The sequence below is a fragment of the Stegodyphus dumicola genome, chromosome 1 (assembly GCF_044657685.1).
Source record: "Stegodyphus dumicola isolate Sdum_Otavi_A_Nest chromosome 1, ASM4465768v1".
In the NCBI taxonomy this organism is placed as follows: domain Eukaryota; kingdom Metazoa; phylum Arthropoda; class Arachnida; order Araneae; family Eresidae; genus Stegodyphus; species Stegodyphus dumicola.
Window position 1 is genome coordinate 8291336 of NC_140768.1, and position 19634 is coordinate 8310969.

The window sequence follows — 19634 nt, forward strand, 5'->3', positions numbered from 1 at the left end:
AAGATCCAGTGCAACAGCAATATCGCAAAATAGTTTTAAAATGAGCATATCTTTAGAATTTCCGATACAGAGACTCACGCGCTGGAGATAAAAATGTTTTTTCTGCACAACGTTGCCATTGCTCGCTTTGAAATCCTTGAGTTTGTTAATCAAAAATTCGTCAAAGTTTTAAAAAATAGAAAATCGATCATAAAACAAATTTCAAATTTCAAATTGGGTCTTCCACATGCTCATATTCGTTGGAGGATTACGTTATTCAAAATTCGATGACTCTATGTACCGTTGTTTTATCACAATACGAGAAATATACATACATTTATGCAGATTTTTCATTATTTAATTTCTTCAAATATAATGCAGGACTCTAACATTTTGTGGCAACAGTTTGAAAAGTGAACCGACATTTATCCGTCCGACGCAAAATGCCAAAACGAAACTAATAGTCCTTCGGGATTCAAATCCCTTTAGACTAATAAAAACAAAATCTGAAAGTTTTCGAATTTTATATTACTCCCAAAGGGACATTTTTTTTTAAAAAAGTTTTTTGTGCTACCTTTAATTATTAAAAAATATCATGTTCTTCGCACTTAAACCGTAAAATTCAATTGAACAGCAATATCACAAAATTATTTTAATTTTTAAATAATTTTCAATTTAATATCTTTAGAATTTTCGATACACAGTCTCAGGCGCTGGAGATAATTTTCTTTTTTCTTTTTTTTTTTCCGTACAGTGTTACCATTGATCGCTCTAAAATCTTTGAAACTGTTAATCAAAAATTCTCTAATGTCTGACAAATTCTGAAATAGATAATGAAACAAATTTCAAATTCCAAATTATGGCTTCCAGTTGCCCATATTCGATGGAGGTTTACATTATTGAAAATTGGATGGGTCTAGGTACCGTTGTTTTATTTCAATGCGAGAAACATATATGCATTTATGAAGATTTTCTATTATTTAATTTCTTTAAATATAATACAGGGCGATAATGTTCGGTGGCAACAATTTGAAAAGTGAAACAGAAACTTCAAATTTTCAGCGCAAAATGCCAAAACGAAATTAATAGACCTTTGGGCTAATAAATAGAGAAAAATAAAAAAGAAAAGAAAATCTGAAAAGTTCCAGATTTTAATTTATGTCCAAAGAGGCGTTTTTTTAAACATTTTATGTATTACCTTTATTTATTAAATATCATGTTCTTCGCATTTGAACCATAAAACTGAGTTAGAGAGCAATTTCACAAAATAATTTTAAATTCAGGATATCTTTAGAATTTCCCATACACAGTCTCACGCGCTGGAGATATAAGTGTTTTTTTTTTTTTTTTTTTTTTTTTTTTTTGTACGTTTGCCATTGCTCGCTTTGAAATCTTTGAGTTTGTTAATCAAAAATATGTTAAAGTTTTACAAAATATGAAATCGATAATAAAACATATTCCAAATTTCAAATTTGGGCTTCCAGATGCCCATATTCGCAGTAGGATTACGTCATTCAGAATTGGATGACTCTAGGTACCGCTGTTTTCTCACAATGCGAGAAACATAAATACATTGATGCAGATTCTTCATTATTTAATTTCTTCACATATAATACAGGGCGATAATATTTTGTTGGCAGCAGTTTGAAAAGTGATACAGCCGTTTCAACGCAAAATCGCAAATTGAAAGCAATAGTCCTTCAGGGACAAAGCTCCTTTGGACTAATAAAATAAAAAAATATTTTAAAAATTATAACTAAGAAACATTTTTAAAAAGTGTGTAGAGTCATTAGGTTAATTGGAAGCAGAAAAGATGAAAAATGTGCCACCGCCTTCGCCGAGAATCGAACCACGGACCTCTGGAATACCGGCCCAGCGTGCTACCGTTACACCACGAAGGCACGCTAGGGAAGTTTGAGAAATACCGGCTGTAGTGTAGAATTAGGTGCCCCTTCGATTGGCGACATTTTTTTTTTTAATTTTGCCGATAAAACCTCACTTCTGGTTACCACGATAGTTTTAACTTTGTTTTAGCTTCCCGATTTTATTTAAAGGAAAATAGATTGATGTGTACATGGACATATTTAAGGCAGTGTGCAATGCCTAGTTTGTGCAATTGTAGGATGTTTTTTTAAGTAAAAACAGATCGATGTGTACATGGACACATCTTGTGCAATTCTTTGACTTCTTATTTTGGTTTTGTGTAGCGGCCATCTTGAAATTGTGCCTTCCTAGCACCGATCTTGGCGTCAAAAAGGAATCGCCAATAAACAAAGGGCACCCAATTGTAAACTTTTACCGAAATACCTTATATACTGCCCTTTTTAAAGGGTGACTAGGGTTTTAGGGGACATAGTCGCCAAATCTTGGGTGCGGAGAATCATCATCCACAACCCTTTTAGATCGGGCGCCACTTGTAGAGTCATTACAATTTTTGGAAGCAGAAAAGATGAAAAATATGCAACCGCCTTTGCCGGGAATCGAACCACGGACCTCTGGAATACCGGCCCAGCGTGCTATCATTACACCACGAAGGCACGCTAGGGAAGTGGTAGAAATACCTTATAAGCGTCTGAAAGATTTCAAATTTTACATTACGCCCAGAGGGGCGTTTTTTTAACGTTTTGTGGGTTATCTTTGTTTATTAAATATCTTGTACTTCGCACTTAAACCATGAAATTTAATTCAACAACAGTATCGTAAAATAATTTTAAAATGAGCATACCTTTAGAATTTGCGATACACAGTCTCGCCCGCTGGGAATAAAAAAAAGTTTTTTTTTTTTTTTTTTTTTTTTTTTTTTCCCTTACAGTGTTGCCATGGCTCGCTTTGAAATAGTTGAGTTTGTTAATCAAAAATTCTTAAATGTTTGACAAAATATGAAATCGTTAATAAAACAAATTCCAAATTGGGGATTCCAGATGCCTATATTCGGTGGAGGATTATGTTATTCAATATTCGATGGCTCTAGGTACCGTTGTTTTATCACAATGCGAGAAACATACATACATTTATGCAGATTCTTCATTATTTAATTTCTTTAAATATAATACAGGACTCTAACATTCGGTGGCAACAGTTTGAAAAGTGAACGGACATTTATAGTGAATCAACACAAAATGCCAGAACGAAATTAATAGCCATTTTGGGATATTATGGCTTAAAATTTAATTACATTTCCTTATCTCTCCCAGCTGTTTCAAAATACCATTCTGATTAATTATGGCGAAGCGTAAGAGGACTTTCAGCTGAAACTACGTTTTGAAGACAAAAATCTTGGCTTCATTTTTTTCTCTCGATTAGTTACCATTCCTTCAACCGATTTTTAAAGTTCTCGTTCTGTCAGTTATTTATTGGGACTGTCTCAAAACGCCGCTCTGGGTGACCTCCTCGACATTCCGAGGTTGTGACAGAACTTTATGAGACAGGTAACGAAACGACAAAAAGGTTAATCCGGAAAAAGACTAAAAGGAAAACAAAAAGGAACGAAAGAGAGAGGGAAGGAAGACACCACGCCTATTCCACACTTTGTTATAAATTCTGGAACAGTTTTTTTTTATCCGTGCTTTCCTTCACCTCCGCCTCCTTCGATCTATTCGAGGCGTTGACCTTGCAATTGCCGGGGTCAAAGCAGACGACTTTTTTATTCGTCGAGTGTAGAGCGGAGTGACATGTTGCGCCAACTCCAGCACTGGACCTTTGAACCCTGGAACGCGAATTTCGAATCTTCGAACATGCTCCCTCGATGTTGGTATTTTTATTGTTAAAAACAGATTTTTTCCTCCCCGCGTGTCATTTATCAGTAGTGACGAAGAGTGGCATTCTACAAGAATGGCCTTTTCCAAGCGATCTCCCATTGTTGTTTTAGGATTCATTAAAAAAACAATGCATGAATTACTGTCTCTTACGTGGCATCTTACGGAAAGGATCTGAAAAGTTGTTCACTCGGGTTAGGTCAGTTTTCACAAGCCGTGTAACTAGATATTGTTTCAGCTTATCACAATTGGGGGTTGTCAAGTGAAATAAAAGATTAAGCATCCATGAAACATGTTCGTTTACAGAATCTGCGGAAATCGTGTTAATTGCGGATATTACAGTACTTGTTGTAAAACGGAAGTCTGGGTCGAAAAGTAGAGATCTCGAAACTTCGATGAAACTTCTCAATTCGAGAATTTATTTATTTATTTATTTATTTTTTTAGCCCAAAGGAAGTTAGCCCAGAAAGGCTATTAACTTAGTTTTGGCATTTCGAGTCGAAAACTTTAAAAGTCTGAATCACTTTTGAAATTGTTGCCACCGAATATTATTGCCCCGTATTATATTTAAAGAAATTAAATAATGAAGAATCTTCATAAATGTATATATGTTTCTCGCATTGAGATAAAACAACGGTACCTAGACCCATCCAGTTTTGAATAACGTACGTCTCCACCCGAATATGGGTCCACCAGCGGCCGAGCGGTAAAGTCGCTGAATACTGGTAGTTCGGTCCGAGGTTCGAATCCCGCGAACGAACTGGCTGCATGGGTGTTTTCGAACATGCTCCATGTGTAACGTATATACGAGCCAGTTTCCCTTTAGAAAGTCCTCCACGAAGGCATCCCTCCCCTTGGGCAGATAGCCCTAGTGTGCTTTGCCATAATTAAATACACCACACCACCCGAATATGGGCATCTGGAAGCCCAAATTTGGAACCTGGAATTTGATTTATTATCCATCTCATATTATGTAAAGCATTTATGAGTTTCTGATTAAGAAACTCGACGAATTCAAAGCGAGCAATGGCAACAGTGTACGGAAAAAAAAAAAAAAAAAAAAATTATCTCCAGCACGCGAGACTGTGTATCGGAAATTCTAAACATTCTTCTTCTTTCATGTTTTTATAATTTATGTTTTTAAAACAATAGAGGTCTAGAAAATACTAATTTAAATTACTAATTAAAATACTGAATTTTTTTTAATAATTCATAATACTTGGTTTGAATTGAATTTCTGTACCTTGGAGATGGTATATAAAAAGTTTTGTAATTATACATTATTATTAATTCTAAAGATATGCGCCCAACAGCGGCCGAGCGATAAAATAGCTGAACACTGGTAGTTCGGTCCGAGGTTCGAATCCCGCGAACGGGCTGGCTGCATGGGCGTTTTTCGTGGTTTTCCTCATGTGTATCGTGTATACGAGCCAGTTTCCCTTAGAAAGTCCTCCACGAAGGCATTCCTCCCCTTAGGCAGATAGCCCTCGAGGCTTTGCCATAATCACACACACACACTAAAGATATGCTCTTTTTAAATTACTTTGCGGTATTGCTGTTGAATTCAATTTTATGGTTTAAGTGCGAGGAAGATGATATTTAATAAATAAAGTTAACACACAGAACGTAAAAAAAACAACAAAAAAAAAAAAAAAAAAAAAAGGCTCTTTGGGCGTAATATAAAATTTAAAAGGTTTCAGATTTTTTTTTTTTTTTTTTTTAACTTGGATGTTCAGCGAGGTAAATCTACACACATAATAAAAACATGTTCCTCTGCCAGGAATTGTTTAATCTATTAATCTATACGAAAATTTTGCGAGGATAACAAATATCTCTATGTTTCTTTTCCCCCTTTTTTTTTTTTTTTTTTTTTTTTTTACTTCCTTGTACCAAGTAAAAAAATGTATTGTAAGCGAGAAAAATTTGCGATATCGTTTTCAACGAAAATATCCCTTTTTATCGCTTTAGAATCCATTTTAGTGATATTTTTACATGACATCTGTACGTCCGAATAGAGTAAAGCACTCTTTATTCCAAAACAGATTGCGAAATGGATTTGAAATGGAATTAGAAGAGATTTTTTTTTTACATGAAATCTATACGTAACTATGCATCTCGCATAACTTAAAAACGAGTAGCCGTAGAGCGCCAGAATTTTACATATACACTGGTGTGCAAAAATTAAGGACGAGACGGTTTTCTTCAATATAACTTTGTACAAAAGCTTTCCAAATCAACACATTTAATACCGTAAGATCCCCAATACGTAAGGACATGAGTAATGTAAGCAACACTTACTAAAAGAGAAATCAGAGGGATAAAAAGAAGCTTTATTGAAAAAGTAGCATAAGCGCAATGCGACTGAAGGCCCAAACATCCCTGTGATGGGTGTCCAGCAAGAAACATCCGGTCTTTAATAGGGGATATGATCTCCCCTGACTGCTAGGCAGGTTTCACAGCGTCTGCCCATGCTGAGAATGAGGGTGTCAATGAGTTGTTGAGGCATTGCTGCCCATTCGTCTTGCAGCGCCAATCGAAGCTCCGGAATCGTTACTGGTGGTAAGGTACGAGCTGCCAAGCGTCTGCCTAGAAAATCCGATACATGCTCGATGGGATTGAGATCCGAAGATCGTGCCGGCCAATCCAAACGTTCAATATCCTCACTCTCTAAGAGCTGTTCGGCAGCTACTGTGCGATGACATGGTGCATTGTCGTCCATGAAAAGGAACTGTGGACCCATAGCGCCTCTAAAAAGACGCACATATGGAAGAAGAATCTCGTTACAATAACGGGTCCCGTTGACTGAACCTGCGTCGAAGATGTGAAGGTCTGTACGACTACCAAGCATGATGCCTCCCCAAACGAGAACACCGAAACCTCCATACCTGTCCCTTTCAATGATGTTCGAGGGATGATTGCGGCTTCCCCGCTCTCTCCAGATGAGTATGCGATGAGAATCGCTACTCAGACTGAATCTGCTCTCATCTGTAAAGAGTACTCGTCCCCATTCATTGTCTCTCCAATTCCGGTGTTCCCGGCACCACAGAGAACGCCTTCTCCGATGGGCAGGCGTTAGAGGTACACACCGTACAGGGCGTCGTGCAAACAGACCACCACCGTGCAGTCTTCTGGCCACGGTAAAACGCGATATCGGTCGTCCAGTCGCCTGTGTCGTGTGTCTAGCGATTTCTCCCGCTGTCTGCTGCCTGTTTCTTCTGGCCTGTAAGGCAATATAGCGGTCATCTGCGGGTGTGGTTCCTCGTGGACGACCACTACTAAACCCCCCGGATAGCTGTTCCTGTAGTTTGAAATTGTCTCGAAAGTCGTGAAACGATGCTGTGAGCAATTCCGAACTCTGCAGCCACACTTGTCACACTGCGGCCTTCCTCCAACTTCCCAATGATTCGACCTCGGGTAAAATCCTCCAGATTCGTCTAACAGATTAATTATTATTCGCCATTTCTCGCTGAGGCAGCAACTCGGTGTGATTTTAACTGCTATACGGCGTGCAATCTCTTTGCCAGAAATACTGATCTTACACCGACAACATGCTTTATACTACTTAGACACTCCCCCATTACGTCTACCTGCATATCTGCTCATGTGCTACCGTACATCACCTTACTTAATCTCCTGATTGGTCTTTCTGTCCGCTCTGCCTCTTCGTTCAGCTGATATGCTAATTTTTCGACTTCGTCCTTAATTTTTGCACACCAGTGTAGGACTGCTATAACATGTAGTTGTGCACCTCCCTTTTTCGTAGCAATCGGCTGCACCAAACGCATATATATATATATAATAATAATTTATTTTCTAATAGATTATTTAGTATATTATCTCCTTTGATAAAAGTAGTTAGAATTCAATTGAAATGAAGTAACTCATTAGCATATTTAAAAATTGAATCGCGAATAATGGAAGCATCAAAAAATGAATCTTGAATAAATTAAAGTTGGAAACTTTAAAAAGGTATAATTAAAACTGAAAACGTAATCAATAAACCAAGTAATTATCGTCATTGATCGTAAATTAGTTGACTTTCCAAGAGGTGTTTGGTGTATTTAATTACGGCAAAGCACACTAGGGCTATCTGCCTAAGGGGAGGGATGCCTTCGTGGAGGACTTTCTAAGGAAAACTGGCTCGTATACACGGTTGATTTTTTTATTAGGATAATTAGTATTTGTATTAAGGGATATAGCTTATTTCATTGTAATTTTTTTCTCTTGAAAATATAAGATAAAATATTATACTTTGCTTTTCAGAATTTTTTTGTTTTTTGTATTCTTTCATGTTATTTATTGCTCATTTCACTGTCTTTAAGATATTGAAAAGTTCTGAGTGATTTTTTTAGGAAACAAAGTCCTTAACCTCCTTTATACCATTTGATTTCTTAAGATTTTGCAAAGGGAAGTTGGTTAATTTATTTATTAGGATAATTAATATTTGTATTAAGGGATATTGCTTATTTCATTGTAATTTTGTTATACGTAATAACTTTTTTTATGAAGTTGTTCTGCAGAGTAAAATTCTACGCAGTTTTTAAATTTAACGTTTGCTCATTTTTCCGATACATTTAAAAGCCAGACGAAGGCTGGCAGCGAAACTGCCAGTCTCTAATGAAACTGGAAGTAGGCTTAAATGAAGTTAAAAAAAAAAAAAAAAGTGTATAATTTAATTGACTGTTCAAGGTATGCCATGATCTTTTTTTTTTCCCTATTTCAACATGAAAGATTCAAAGAACTGCTTGCTTCGCTGTTGTCATTTTTAAAGTAAATGAATTCGGTTCAGACTGACAAAATGACCACTTATCATATTCTAGTGCTCATTTTAGCAAGTACTTTCAGAAAAATCTGAAGAGTGCAACTAGATCAAGCGGTGGACCTTCTTTAACATTGCTAAACAGGAAGAAATCGTTGATTTTTCACTAGACTTCATCTTGAAATCTCCCTCCTGTTCTTTACTACGGTTTTAAACTCCGATGAAGCAAGAATGCAACTTCTTAGCTAAGATATCTTTAATAGCGCTGATTCTTCCTTCGTCCCACTCGTTTACGCCCTTACAAAGTTAAAATTTATATATTGGGTTGGCAACTAAGTAATTGCGGATTTCACTCATAGATGGCTTCAGTTGAATTTTTAGAGCTGCAGACGTAGTACAAATGTAAAACACATTTTGTTATTCGATAGTTGGCAATTGAGTTGTCAATCAGTAAAAAAATGTTTTTTGATCGGTTGCGTAGTTTTCGTTTGGCGTTCGTTGAAAAATGGAAAATCAAAAGGAACATTTTCGTCATATTTTGCTTTTTTTATTTCCGCAAAGGTAAAAACGCATCGCAAGCTCATAAAAAGTTATGTGCTGTTTATGGTGACGAAGCCTTAAAAGAACGGCAGTGTGAAAATTGGTTTGCCAAATTTCGTTCTGGTGATTTTTCACTCAAAGATGAAAAACGTTCTAGTCGTCCAGTTGAAGTTGATAACGACCTAATCAAAGCAATAATCGATTCGGATCGTCACAGTACAACACGTGAGATTGCAGAGAAGCTTCATGTATCACATACATGCATTGAAAAATCACTTAAAACAACTTGGCTATGTTGAAAAACTCTATACATGGCTTCCTCACGAACTGAAAGAAACGCATTTAACGCAACGCATTAACAGATGCGATTTGCTACAGAAACGTAATGAAAATGATCCATTTTTAAAACGACTGATAACTGGCGATAAAAAATGGGTTGTTTACAACAATATCAAGCGGAAAAGATCGTGGAGCAGGCCAGGTGAACCAACTCAAACAACATCAAAAGCTGATATTCATCAAAAGAAGGTTTGGTTATCAGTTTGGTGGGATTACAAAGGAATTGTCTACTTTGAACTCTTACCACCCAACCGAACGATCAATTCTAATGTCTACATTGAACAACTAACGAAATTAAACAATGCTGTTGAAGAAAAGCGGCCCGAATTGACAAATCGAAAAGGTGTTGTATTCCATCATGACAATGCAAGGCCGCGCGCATCTTTGGTCACTCGGCAAAAATTATTGGAGCTTGGTTGGGATGTTTTGCCACATCCACCATATAGTCCTGACCTTGCACCATCTGATTACTTTTTGTTTCGATCTTTACAAAACTCCTTGAATGGTAAAAATTTCAATAATGATGATGATGTCAAATCGTACCTGATTCAGTTTTTTGCTAATAAAAACCAGAAGTTTTATGAACGTGGGATTATGATGCTGCCTGAAAGATGGCAAAAGGTCATTGATCAAAATGGGCAATACATTACAGAATAAAGTTATTTAGTTCCATGAAAAAATTGTCTTTGATTTTCTAAAAAAAATCCGCAATTACTTAGTTGCCAACCCAATATATATATTTGTCCAAGAATGATAGAACGTTTTAATAAATTTAGGAATAAAAGGAGTAGAGCACATCGTAACGTGAACAAAGAAAAAAAACAGAAAAATTTCTTTTTAGTGTTTCGAATTTGTGTTTTGTGGCTCAAATACAAACTGCTGTAATTTTCGCCCCTTTTATTCACATGAGAAATAGTTAACGCCATTTACTATTCTTATTTCTTTAACCAGGAATCGAATATCAACCCACTTACTCGGCAGATTCGGAATCTCAGGTTTTAGCTACCTAAACTCGGTATTTAAATTCCTACTGATTCAAGAAAGATCCTAGATACTGATATCACATATGACGATAAGAGTTTTCGAACGAATTTATGCTAGAAAACACACATTATAATCATATATAACATGGTTTAGAATTCTTAATTTGTTTAATTGTCTGTAATTAAAATACAGATTTCAGCCTGAAAGTGACGTTGGTTCCCAAATGGCATATTACTCTCGAAACACTTAAATGAGCCGTATGACTTTTTAAATTGTTGCCACCAAATATTATCGCCCTGTTTTTATTTAAAGAAATTAAAGAATGAAGAATCTGCATAAATGTATGTGAATAGCAGGAGAGTGACAAGTCAACACGACTAACTGTTTCGCAGTAAAATGGACTATGGAAGATAAGGAGGTTGTGTTTTCGACTGAGACGTAATGATTTATCAACAAAGATGTATCCTCTCAATCATCACTCTTTTTTTTTTTTTTTTTTTCTTATTTATAAGTAGTCACTAGTGTTTCTCCACTAATAACTAAATAAAATATTTTGGTCACCTAGGTATGTATCATCAGCGTAGGAATACCGATAAGTTTCATCCACTGATAAGCTAACAAAACGGTGAAACAAGTTGTATTAAGAGTTTCTGTCTCTTACATTTAAGATTAGAACCATTAAAATCGGCGAAAGTAAAAATAATTGGCCCAAAGGGCGTTAGCTTAGAAGGGCTACTAATTTCGGTTTCGCACTTTGCGTTGAAAACTTTAAATGTCCGCTTCACTTTCAAATTGTTGCCACCAAGTACCGGGTGGCCATAATTAAACTGACAGTGCTCACAGTGTTCTGTAGCGCGATCTATTTGCGAGAATGACGCCACATTTTGTAGGAAGATTCAACAAGACGGGAGACGAAGGATTCCGCGAAAAAAAAAAATTAGTTCCAAAAGTCACCACTAGGGGAATATTTGGCGCTGTGTAATAAAAAATAGAGTGTTAACAAATGCAAATTAATACGGAATCAAATTTATCGTAGGTCCATTATTCTATGAGATCATTACCCCGACAGGACCGGAAACCTGTTCTGTTACCTGAGAGAAATATCGCCACATGTTGAACAGCTTTGTCATTCCGGCACTTCAGCAAAAACAATGCCTGGGGGAAATCATTTTCCTGCAAGATGGAGCCCCTCCACACCTTGCTGTACGGGTGCAACAGATGCTACGACAGAAATTCACAACAGAAAGAGTCATTAGCCGCTACTTTGCAACTACATGGCCACCTCAGTCGCCTGATCTTATCCCATGCGACTTCTGGATATGGGGTTACCTTAAGTCCAAGGTCTATCAAGGAGTGGTCCAGGACCTGGCTACGTTGAAGGATAATAAATCACGGACTGTACGGGAGATTCCTGCAGACATGTTATTTTCTGCTGTTGTGCATACTGTGAACAGAATGCAATATGTGGTCCACAACCACGGCACCCACATTGAACCTCGTTTGAATGCAAAATAAAAGGTAATTTCCGTATGGATTTGCATTTGTTAACACTCTATTTTCTATTACACAGCGCCAAATATTCCCCTAGCGGTGACTTTTGGAACTAATTTTTTTTCGCGGAATCCTTCGTCCCCCCTCTTGTTTAATCTTCCTACGAAATGTGGTGTCTTTCTCGCAAATAGATCGCGCTACAGAACACTGTGAGCACTGTCAGTTTAAGTATGACCATCCGTTATTATCATCCTGTGTTATATTTAAAGAAATTAAATAATGCAGAATCTGCATAAATGTATGTATGTTTCTTGCAATGTGATAAAACAACGGTACCTATAGCCATCCTGTTCTGAATAAAGTTTCACCCAACCATAAGCACCTGGAAGCCCGAATTTTGAATTTGTTTTATTGTCTATTACATATTGTGGAAAACTTTAATGAATTTTTATTGACAAACTCAAATATTTCAAAGCAAGCATTGGCAACACCCTCCGGGGAAAAATACTTTTATCTCCAGAGCGCAAGACTCTCTATCGGAAATTCTAAAGATTTTTGAAAAATGTATTTTGTGATTTTGCTGTTGAATAGAATTTTATGTTGCTTAAGTGCTCGTGATATTTAATAAATAAAATAACTCACAGAACATTAATAATAAAAAGACAAAAGTTTTGTAAAGCCATCTGAGTAAGAAAACTGAACATTGATATGACGCACTAAGAAAAGGCTGAAAAAAATAGGAAAATGTATGTCAAACTTTCAATCGGGAATTCTAAACATATGCTGCTTTTAAAATTTTTACAATTTTGTTGTTATATTGTATATGGCGTATGTTCCAAGAAAATTATGCTTAACCCTTTCCGGCACGCTACCTTTTAAAGTCGAAGTTTTGATTATATATGTGATGTACCAGCTTTTGTCCGTAATAAATAGATTGGTGAAGAATCATAGATGTAGTCGTAGCTTAAATTATCAGACGATAAGTTTAAAAAACAGGATCCATTTATTATTAGTCAGGAGAAATAGCAATTACAAAAATCTGATCTTCGGAGTAAATAAAAAAGAATTACTAATAACTTTTTGTATGAAGTTTACTGCATCGTTACATTAAAGAAAAGCCCCCGATATTCCTTTGCGAGTCCTTTTATAGCCTCTGGAAAGGCGGAGCTTCCAAGAAATGACCTCAGCCTCGTCAGCCAATCCATTTCGCTTTAAATATTTCCAGAACATTCTATAACTGTACGTGTAGAAAAGGCGGGAAAAACAACTTGACTACTGGGCTGTGGATTTAATTCCACGTACTTTCAAATAAAAGATCGTCGCCATCAAAAATGAAAAAGAACATACAGTTAGAAATTTAAGTGTAATTTTGACTATGGAATTTTATTATTACATATATATATATATATATATATATATATAATTTAAATTTAAATTTGTTTAAATTTAAATTTCATTCCTTGCAGCAATGGCGCAAAGAATTAGTTAATTAAATTTGTATTTAATTCTTATGAAATTTATTCTTATGAAACAGATACTTTTATACGTGTTTGTTAAAATTTAAATTTAAATTCGTTTAAATTTACATATATATATATAAAGGGATATAAATATATATATATATATATATATATATAAAGGGTAGGCAGTCTAATTAGGCCTAGAGGAGTACACAAGTAAAATTTTGTGAAGATAGCACTTATCGTTTTAATTCTGTGAAGATAGCACTTATCGTTTTAATTCTGTGGGTGTGCCCAAACTGATTGAATAGAGCTTTGAAAAAGAGTGCTGAAGTCAATGAACTGGCCGCTGAAATGCGGAGAAACAAAGAATACAGAGTCTTAGCTGTCCTAGTTTATCGGTGAACCCCGTCTGGGCACACCTAGGTTTCGCCGTTTAATTTTAGGCAAGATTTCAAAGTAAAAATTTTAAAACTAATATAGAATATGAAAAATATGAATTTCTTTTCAAACAATTCCTTCTACACCCTAAAAGAAATCTGGAAGATTTCTTTGAAAAATGAGGGTCTTAAAAAACTAAACATGGCTAAAATGTATGGACTGATTTGTGTTGAACTGCCATCTACTATAAATAAAGAAGGTTCAGAGTAACCTATAGTAAATTATAAATCCTTTTTAATTCAATTTTTCTGTGCGTACAGAAGGAAATTTTTAGGTGTGTCCAGACCGGACATACTTTGCCGCAAAGTTAATAATAAAACTAAAGAGACACACACAAAAAAAAAAGGGGGCGAGCAGGAGTGAATGTAGACTGGTAGAATGCGAGCTAAGTGACAGCATAAAAAAAACTTAACAAACCCTTTTGGGCGACAGTTAAAATCTGAAATCTTTCAGAGGATTTTTTTTCCCTCTAATATTCGCGCATTTAATACGCGTGAATTTATCCTCTTGTATGAACTAATTTATTAAATTTCATTTGGCAACAGAAAACTTTTATCAGCGATTTTTCTTTATATGGAGTTTTCATTTCTTTTCAAATTATAAATTATAAGTCAAATCTCAACATTTCCGATGGCATCATCCTGCATTCGAAACGCTTCCCAAACAGTAATTTAAATGTTTCATTACAGGATGCCTAGTCCCCCCCCCTTTCCAGAAATAACCTTCAGAGCAGTTATAACAGCATTTTTGGATTCATGAATCATTCATAGGTTGTTACTGTGTAGGCTGCCCTTTAGGAACCCCCCAGAGATAGTAATCACAGGAGCTCAAATTATGTTCGAACGGCGACCAGACCACCCACACCCATCATATCGCTCGGGAAAAGGTTGAAAGTCATTCTGCATGGGTGCTTTCAATTAGGTAGTCCAGAATGACGTTTCTTTTAAATGGTTTTGTCCTACGTGTTCCTTGGATCGGCAATGAATGACACTTAGTTGGCTTGTAATTGAAGATTGTAATTGGCTAGAATAAGATATTGCAACAGACCTTCCAAGTGGAAGAAAAAGGTTTCTATATCCGTGACACTTTACAGCATCATACAAACAATTGCAATGTGGGAAAAGGTATTTGTATTAATAAGTCGATTTTAACGTCTTCGTCGTCCGTATCGCGTCTAGCGCGTTCAAGTGAAACTTCCGCAGGGCGGCCGTAACGCGCTACAAGAGTTCTTCTACATTTTAAAACCTTTAAACGTTTAAAACGCTTTCTAAATGTTTACTTGTTTGAGTTTTTATTTTTGTTTGTTCTAATACCTCCTAGAGGACAGCACTCATCAGGCATTCTATTTCTAATTGAATTTGCCCAGGGTTTTATGAATATTCGCACCATTTTGCATAAGATACAAGACAGTGAGAGATGGCTTCAACGTCTACTCGGCAGAAAAAGAGAAAAAAAATGAGGTTGTGAATTGGAAAGACAGGAAGGATATACGTTTGATGAGTACAGTCCATAATAACTCGATGATTGATGTTGGAACACGGAAAAGAACTGTAAAAAAAACCAATAATTGTAAAAGATTACAACAACAAAATGGGAGGAGTGGACCGCCTGATATATATGTTATCAAATTATCCTGCTGTTAGAAGTAAGCAGAGATATTATTTTTTCATTATGCTTTATTTCCTTATAATTTTACTTAATATTCATTGATATTCATCCACCACGAAAGTTATGTATGGAAAGTTATGATGTACAGAGAAAACAACATTACACGAAAAACAGACGGCCGCGGGGGAGAAATTTTCGCGAATAGAAGAGGACGGCGAAAGGTTTAACGAAAGAAATTTCCGCCACTGCAAATAGCCATAGTTATTTATCATAGTCATATTTAATCATAGTTTGTTAAACGATGTTTCGCATTTGGAAGAAAAACATTTGCTTTAGAGCGTTGTGTTGTGAAATTCGTAAAAAAAGTATCGTTACCATTAAGTTCAAAGTGTCCGAAATGGAATTATCACACTACCAGATTAGAACCATCGTTTACTTTCAGTTCTGTTGCAAAACGTCAGCTACAGAATATCCCCAAAGCATGTGTACAGCTTCAGGTAGTAATGTTGTATCGTATGACGCTGTGAAGGTTTGTTCAAAAGAAAACACTATGACATTCCAGAAGCAGAGCGCTGTCGTTTGCCCTACTGATGTTGATGAGACCCGCCTGCGAGAACTTGTGGAAGATCGGTATGCAACCACTCGAGGGTTTCTTAAGGAGTTAGACGGAGATTCTTTGGTCTAACTCCTTAATCTCTAAGGACCTAATCTAACTCCTTAATCTAAGGTCTAATTCCTTAATCTCCTAATTCTTGCCTTGATATTCGAGCCGATTAGTGCAGGCCCGAACACGTTTGTCCTAATCTGCTTGAGTCGGCTCATGCACCACACAGCGATTGAACTTGTACGTCAAGTTTATGCGATGCATAGCGCGACTAATGGACATGGCCACTAACGTCTAACCAAAGAATCTCTAAGGAGAAAGGAAACCTCTCTAAGGACCAAAGAATCTCTTATTTTTTGGTCCTTAGAGAGGTTTCCTTTCCTTAGAAAGGTCCTTAGAGAGGTCCTTAGAAAGAAAACCTCTCTAAGGACCAAAGCATTTCTTATTTTTTGGTCCTTAGAGAAGTTTCCTTTCTCCTTAGAGATTCTTTGGTTAGACGTTAGTGGCCATGTCCATTAGTCGCGCTATGAATCGCATAAACTTGACGTACAAGTTCAATCGCTGTGTGGTGCATGAGCCGAATCAAGCAGATTAGGACAAACGTGTTCGGGCCTGCACTAATCTGCTCGAATATCAAGGCAAGAACGCAATTCTGGACCGGATCGTCACTTGCGATGAAACGTGGATTTACTTCAACAACACAGGTCGAAAAGGGGTTTGGTCTGAGTCCAGTGGGACCGTGGGCAGTGTCTCAAAGCGCAATTTGACCATCAAGAAACTTATACTTTGTATCTGGTGGAATTACCGTGGTATTATCCACAAAGAGTATCTGGGAAAAGGTAAAATCCTCGACAGTAAGGTGCACAGCGAGATGCCAAGTCCGTGTTGATGCTGCTATCAAGGATAAACGTCGAAGGGAGTTCCGACACAAAAAAGGTAACGTTCCATGAAGATAATGCAAGACCACTTGTGTCTGCATTCACCGGCTGGACTCTGTACGGACTCGAATGGGATCTTTTGCTCTGGCATCCGCTCTTTCGGACTTCTACTTTTTTTCAGAAATGCAGCTACATCTTGCACTAAAGGCAATACCTTTAGTGCTGGTAGTAATGACCAGCCAAATCTATGATGCTATCTTCCATTCTGCACAGGACATCCAAAATGAGGTTGATCTGTTTCTGAACTCGCGGCCACCAAGTTTCTCCCGCCGAAGGCTTTGTAAAACTACCAAAACGTTGGCAGAACATCATACATTTGGTTGGTGATTACTACCAGCACTAAAAATATTGCCTTCATGTGTTTTTTCTAACTTTATTAAGAACGTTTTTGGGGTAAAAAGTTTTGTTACAAAACCAGGGGTCTGGGTCATAATCCCGACAGCCGAAATCTCGACAAGCCAGATTCCCGACAGTCGGAACAATACCCCGACAGGGCCGAAATCCCTACAACCCAAAGACCCGACACGGTCGAAATCCCGACAGGGTCAAAATCCCGACAAGCCAGAATCCCGACAGGGTCAGAATCCCGAGTGTCCAGAATCCCGACAGGGTCGAAATCCCGACTGTCCAAAATCCCGACAAGTTAATATCTAAATACAAACACTCAATTTAGCTTAATAAAATACAATTTTTAACTAACTATTACATATTACTAATTAAAAGTTTAAATCAAAAAATCATAAAAATTATGTCATTACTTAAAATAATTTTTAACAAATTGAAATGACCGTTAAAATTTGAAATGAAGATTTATAAAATTATTTTTATTAAGAAAAAGAAAACATCGCTTACATATGCAAACGACATATTTACAGTGACACATTGTGAGCGATAGCACGAAGATATTCCATCACAGGTCGATTATCACGATCGTCCACAACAGTCATAATTCTCCTTTCTCTGTCATCATCTACCTTTCTACGTTTTCGTTGTTGTTCTCCGCTAAGAATGCATTGAACTTGGTATTCCACATGCTCCTGTTCTTTTTGAAATCCTTCTATGATGTTATAAACGCCAACATGTACGTCCAATTAAGGTCTCCCATCTTCTGTGCCAATTCTCGACAGCATTTTGAGTGCGCGGAGCATTTATAGCTGCCTTTTCTAGATCACTAATGATTCTAGATGCCCTCAGTTCAATATTATTTTCTTCAGCGAAATCAATTTAATCTTGGAATAATCTTTTGTAATTTTCTTCAGATTTGCTAGTCATCAAAGCATATACTAATTGCAGCTGTGGAGGTATGTTAAGGGGTCATTAGGCCTTATTGGGATTTCGTCCGTGTCGGTATTTTGACCCTGTCGGGATATTGGACAATCGGGATTTCGACCCTGTCGGGATTTTGGCTTGTCGGGATTTCGACCCTGTCGGGATTTTGGCTTGTAGGGATTTCGACCCTGTCGGGATTTTGGCTTGTAGGGATTTCGACCCTGTCGGGATTCTGGCTTGTCGGGATTTCGGCTGTCGGGATTATGTCCGGATACCCAAAACCAGATCCAATGTCTTTTTCACAGTAGTTCCAAAGACAGCAGATCACACACAATCGCACTTAATCTACTGCTACGTTTCTCTGTACGTGCGGGTTCGTGGATTTGGAATAAATAACGGCCACACTTGATGAAATCGAAATACAATTTATTGGCCAGTATTACTCAGCTCCAAAATCGCGTTTACAGTCGTCGAAGAACTACTATAAACACGCTGAAACAATCAGCGACACAGCCTTCAGACTATCAGTCTATAGCGATAAAGACAGCTTCCCTGCAAAGCACCAGAGTACATCTACCGACTTGGTTTAGTCGCTCTCGGATCTCAACACACTCTAGAATAAAACTCGACGATGCACTAACTGGCGATACACTAAGAGACTCTCTCGATGCACTCGACAACCAACTCGGCACTAGACTACGAGACACTGACACCTAACTGACTCGACTAGGCACTGACTGACTCTCCGCGTACGAGCAGGGTTTATTGTTATAAGCCAAATTTCGATAGTCACGTTATCAAATGTTATATTTTTTTGTTGATAAATGTTATATTTATTTGTCGCTATTGTGCCGCAATAACCTGTAATATGCTTGGAAAGGACTAAGGATAAAATGTGTGAACTAGGAAATAAAAATAAAATTTAACTTACCCCAAAATGGGAACATTGACTCGTTGAAACAATTCACAATTTATTGCTTAGCCAGACTGTAAAGATATATATAAAAAAATATCACATTGCCAGACATAAATTAACTAATACAAGGCGCACATGAAGCTGCTCGTGAGTAACAGACGAAGTCCAGAGGAATCCTAATTCGTCTGCGAAAGTACTGTCCTTACGCGTGATTAGCATATTTCAGTAGAGTTAGCTACATTAAAGTTGCTTACGTTTTTGATGAAATTAATTCAAATGCAATTACAGTTCGGAAACTCAAACCTCAAGAATTAGCACGTGGCTGTGGGACTTCTTGGCACGAACAGAAGTCCGATGAAATTTTGCGCAAAATATCTTTTCGTCACAAAACATTATCAGAAGATGGATATCGGAATGCTGCTTACAGGCAATCGACCAAATAAGTTCTTTTAATATGGAATTAATTCGATGGGGCTCCAGAGATGAAAAATGGCTAACTCACGCAGCCAGGGAAAAAAGAAATCTCGGAAAGTGATGAATCGGCCAGGACA

General features: G+C 37.0%; 1 protein-coding gene across 1 annotated transcript in view; it reads left to right on the plus strand.

Annotated features, from left to right (window-relative positions):
• The window catches only part of LOC118188453 (uncharacterized), a 537164-nt gene that overhangs the window by 171173 nt on the left and 346357 nt on the right, over nucleotides 1-19634 (plus strand). The gene's annotated exons all lie outside the window — the stretch shown is intronic.